A 6,000-nucleotide genomic window follows, 5' to 3' on the forward strand; every position below is an offset into this window, starting at 1 on the left:
CAGCAGAATTTTGCTTGCACTTACAAATAGAACAGGGTTCCCCCCCACCACATAGCCTGTGCATCATAAATAACAAAACAGCATACAAGAAGCTGCCCAAGAGGCAGAGTAACTGCTATTGCATCTGGTGAGGGTTGGCTGCTGCAACCACTGACGGGGCTGAATATAAGCACAGTCAGTCTCACATTGTTTAAGGGAAAGGATGTGCATTGCTTGAAGATTTTTTTGCTGTAGTCTACAGGAAGAATAAAATACATAGTAAATGAATACAAGGAAATATATTGTACATGAAAGTACTTTGCCTTAACCCTAGGCAAAACGCTTGCTGAGGGTTCCCAGATTTTTATTCAACAGAAATGACCACAGTAAACTTTTAGGTGTCTTTACAGATGTGTAAAATTTCCACATAACTCCAAGAAATGTGGAAAACCAAGCTGCCTGAGAGTGGTAATTTCTCACTGTCAAATGATTAATCAAATAAGTGAGTTTAATTGTGAAAGAAGGGGGAGGACACTGGAGAGAGAAAGAACAATGAGGGACCACGTAACAAGGAAGGGGAGAATTCTTCTGATTCCACTTTAGATATCTACAATGCAGTCTGAGTCCTCATCTCTCCAGTGAGTGACGAATAGAAAAGCTGGATCTACCCTCCTACCATCCACGCAACCTGTTTTGGCACAAGTGGAGCTGAGTGTGATTAACCCATTATAGGTGGAACACTGTCCCGTCTTCTTCAATCCCATGTTGCGAGCCGCATCTTGAACCTGGATGATAGCTCGTCCCCTGTATCGTCGCGCATCCTGACCTTATCGCTAGGGTATACACTCCGTATTTACTCCAGCTTTACAGTATGTTTCTTTTTACTAGAAAACCCTTCCAGCATTACACAACAGCTGCCATGTAAATCTAGTCTGCTTAATAATTTCTTCCTTGCTACACAACAGATGCCAACATAGTGCCCCTATCTTCTGTTTCAGGGCTTACAGCACAAAGTTTACCCAGACATAACCAACAGTTTTCAGACCACCAGTGATACACAGAGCAAGCAGATAAAAGGCTCTATAGATTGCCTGTCTGGAACACCTTATGTTCAAACCTCTTGTAATGTTTTTCCCAGTACACAATTCAAGTACATTAAGAAAGACTGACACCTGCAGTCACACATAATTAGGTCAAACAAAAACTTCTATAGGATGATGAAGAATGAATTAGGAAGGTCTCTGCTTCAATCACAATGTCTGGTTAAAGTCACAAGGGCTATAACTAGCTCTCAATTCCACTCTGCATTAAGAACAATCCAGATAATGTTGTCCAGGCCCTTTATTGTACTCTAAATTAAAGAGTAAGTCCCACCCCCACCCCAAAAAAAGAAAAAGAAAAACTAAAAAAGAAAAAAGAAGAAAAAAATAAAAGAGAAACAGAAGAGGACAAGTGCTTGTTTGTTTTCACCAGCAACAGAAAGGCTATTTCGACAGTGCTGCCCACTGGACTGAGTGAACAAGGACCTTGCTGGACTTTCAACCAGACTGTGTCTTCTGAATGACCCTTCAAATATGTTTATGTTGCTGACTCTCAAATATACAGCATGATGCTAAGCAAGTTACACTGCTAAATATTCTTAAAGTTATAGAAGAGACTAAGCTGTAAATTTGCTATTGCCTTCCTTTAAGTTTAGGTCCGATTTAGATCTAAAGCTCTGGGTCACAATCATTTATTCCTACACATCTCCTAAAAAGGGTAGGGATTTTCTCTCTGCAGTGGGAACATTTCCAACATAACCACTCATAGGCATAGCATTTCCAACAACTACTCATTTCCAGACCACAACCAAGTATGTCGTATGACATGTTGAGGGCGAATCAAGTGGCTTGAGGGCAAACTGTCGAGACAAAATTTGTGAGTCATGCAGACCAGCCTGTCAGTGTGAACTCAGCAGAACATACCCTGCAGATCATTCAGAAGCCTACTTTTTCTCTCATATTTGCTTGATCAACGTACCTGAGACACGTGGGCAGGAGCACCAGGAAGGTACTGTGTATAGAGTAAATGAATGGGAGGCAGAATATACCATGCTCACAAGTGTTGCTCTTACACAACAGTATAGACAAGACTGTTGTCTGGTTTAACCACCACACAAACTCTTTGTTTGACAGTTAGCTGCCTGATATTCCTTTCATACCTGTTCTCAAGCTCCAGAGAGTTTTCTGTTTATCAACAGGCTATGTAGAGTGAGTGCTTCTTTTAATATGCCCTAACTCTGGCAAAGATTGCACCTCTTTAAGAAGTTCCTGCTTTAAAATGTTGTCCTGATAGTCTCAGAATTTACAGTTTCTCAAGACAAGCAGTGTCACTCTGGAAATGATGGTACCTTTTCAGATTGGTGGAATTGCAAAACATTGCAGTTCACGAAGTGTCCTGGCCGTTCCTTTTCCTCTCTGCTGGAACTGCTCCAGAAGAAGTGGAGTAGAGTTGTGAATGGGATTTATATCAGCCCTTCTGAGAAGACCATCAGACAACAGACAGTGGTAAATTTACATCACTTGAAGTGAGGTTCATATAACTGAACACACATAGCTCTTTGTCTACATCAGAGCTACTCGATCTGGGCTTCCATATAGTCAACAGGAAAAAAAAAATAGACATCCCTAGAACCCCAGATTTATTTTAGAGATTTTGATTAATAGAAGCTGAATCCCAATATAATGAAGTCTGTCTCCCTTGACACTAGAAACTATATGTCAGTTCTCAGGCATGAGATCTTCCCAAAGAGAATTCCAGGAGCCAGCCCCTGCCAAAAACCTCTCACTGTAACAGATTTTAATTTTTTTACATAAAATCTTAAATACATGATACAATAAGCATATAAAAATAATGCAATACAGATAGTACATTAAGAATTAATCTCTTCAATAATATGAAATGCATTTACAATAATTATGACAATAATAACTGAGGGAGAAAAACAAATTAAAATGAGGGAATCAATGTTTGAGTTCAAAATGTACATTTTACCCAATATATCATTATTAGGTAGTTAACCTATCGTGGACAAATCTCACCTAATTCGCCTAAGGTTAAAGATAAAAGCTTTAAAGAAGGGCTTGGGAGACTCTGCAGAGGGAAACCACAGCATAAGCAGTGATCCAATAGCAAAAAAGTACTGCTGAAAGCAGAATACTTCTTTTATTAATTTAACTCAGATATAAAATCAGCTTAATGTATATATAAAAAAAATTATCAATACTAGATTATATTAATCTATATAAGGTAGATGAGTGAATTTACTGATAATACATAACTGTCTCTGTCTTACATGAGCTAAATGTTAAAAAGCCCATTTGTAAATGAGCTAGCTTCTCTGTTTTTGCTCATAGGAAGCTCTGACACATTCCTTGAGTGTGAGTGTTCTCACTATCAATGTTTTCTGGTCATCTGATTTCCTATATAAAATTTTTATCCATGTATTGTTAAAGAGCTGCTTCTATTATTAACCCATAATATTTAACAAAATAGGGTCTGATATATGAATTAAGATTTATTGGTGGGTCTACAGAAGCCTCCAAATGCTGTACTTCACACCTGCCATCTATTTCTGTAATGCTTCTGAATCAAATGACAGAACCAAAAATTTGAGGGCCATTGGATGTGTTTGAATGAGGAAAGAAATCCAAAAGACCTCCACGTTGTATCAAAATTTGCAGTTCAGTCTCATCTCTCATTTTAGCAGCAGTCATATACATGATCTTGAGCATCATTTACTTTTCATCTCAAATCCAAACCCCTGTGGATAATTTCAACTACCTTATTCTTGCACTCCAACACTGGTCCAAAGTCCATTGGCTTCAGCAGGAGCTTTTCAGCTGACTTTCAGATGAGATTTGAGTCAGGTCCTCAGTAAATATAGATCAAATACAGGGGAAAACACTTTCCTAGGACATTCTCTGCCAGGATTCTCCATTTACCACTACATTTTATAATGATAGTCCCTTCAGCTTTTCTCTCAGAAATTGCTTCAGATCAGTTGAAAGACCTTTTTCTCTTGTTAATAAAAACACATTTAAAATATCTCTTGCAATCTGGCCTGCTGTTACCAGCTGCAAAATATGCTATTACATTATGCATGATTCTTGACTGTTCAGAATATAAAAAAACCTACCCTACTATAGTCTATTAATGATTTTAACGTTATGCTAATTGTTTGCAGTTTATTATTTCAGATAAATATGGCAATCTAGTGATATTTACACATTCATAATATGTGTTGTTAATAAGGATACCTATTTGGTATTAATAAAGTCAATTTGAAATTAATTTACTAAGCATCAGAGAGATCATTTTCTAGTGCATTTGTTTGCAAAGAGGCTACACATTAAAGAGGAGTCAGGTAGTGGAGATTGCTTACTGCTCTGGGGTCATGGGTTACTGAGTAATTTTACATTCTCCCCCTTTCATATTTACAGATTTTGATAACTGTTGTGATTCACTGAAAGTAAAATGAATGCTTAACTGCATTTATTACCTAGTTATTTGAATTTTGATTCGAAAGACACGCAACTGAGAAGTTATATATGAACAGTGTATCCTTTAAAAACATATTTAGTAATGAATCTCTAGTGTTCCAAACTTCTTGCATTGGTTGGTCTTAACTTTTAGAATATCCAGAACTTTACTAGAAAATGTAAAACGTAAGTGTAAAGACAAGTATTATATAGTATATAATTATGTATAAATGAACATATAATAAAAATTAAAATTATTAAAGATCAGAATGAACAGAAAATGGAAATAACTGCTTTGCAGATAGAAACAAAACATATGAGGTTAATTTAATCAGGGTGAAATTATTGAGCAACAATGGACTTACTAGTGTAACATTAACAGTATGCAAGAAAAAATCATGATGGAAAGAATAATTTATGGCATAAAGGTAAACATAAGTGATATAAAATGCAGTAAATTTTGCCAAAGGAAGTTTATGCTGGAATAATTGAATTAATTTTTTGGATAACAGATTTGATAAAGCAGAAATATATAAAAGATCTAATTTGTTTGGTAATGAATGATGGGATTCATCTGACTAAATGCATATGTCTGCTCTGTAGGTATCTGCTTCTAAGGTAGTCATCCCATGCTCCCTTTTTAGCAATGCCAAAAAATAGCTCCTTTTAGGGTATGATTCATTCCATCCTAAAGTAAATATTGAAAATAAATCAGATGAATCACACCTACAAGTGCTTGTTTCTCTCCATTGACTGTAAAGTTAGCCAAGGGTGACTAGCTCAGATGAATATGACCACCCTAAAGACATCTGAAGTTAAATGGGAATAACCCCACTGAGATGGACTAATTTATGAGTAAAGCATCTGAAATGATGCCTGTAGGAAACTGCTCATTAGTAAGACAGAGGTACGAACTTCAAAATAGTTAGGGAGTTGTTTAAAGTGAAGATGGGCAATGTTGAAAAAAAAGATGTAATGGGTTGAGGGGAACTATTAGACGCATTTTTCATGAATCAGCCTTAGAGTGGATCTTAGTATTTTCTTTAATGATTTTCACATGAGAAGTAGGAATGATATCTAATATGGAACTGGGTTGCACTGTCAATACAGAAGAGAACTAGGATGTCATATAGCAAAAATTAGATCACTTTGAGAATAGAACAGTGGGAATGAGATGAAATTTAATACAACGAAGTTCAAATATTGCAGTATGGGAAAAATTAGAAAATATTGCCTACGTGCCTAAAGTGTATTTTGAAAGAATGTATATGTCTAATTTTAATAGAAAAATTACAAAAAAAAAAATAATCTGTTCAATATTCTGTGTGCCTAAAAAGCAATAAATTCTCCAGTTTTTCTACTGAAAATGAATTATGTGCCTAAATTTTTTCTATTCTGCATAGTTGAGTCTTGCTACTGTGTCTGAACTGAACATTTGGGAACTTATTAGCTGCCTGTGCTTCTTTGGGAGTTACAGTCTAAGGTGCCTGAAGACTGCAGT

The sequence above is a fragment of the Tyto alba genome, unplaced genomic scaffold (genome assembly GCF_018691265.1).
Source record: "Tyto alba isolate M040663 unplaced genomic scaffold, T.alba_DEE_v4.0 Super-Scaffold_45, whole genome shotgun sequence".
In the NCBI taxonomy this organism is placed as follows: domain Eukaryota; kingdom Metazoa; phylum Chordata; class Aves; order Strigiformes; family Tytonidae; genus Tyto; species Tyto alba.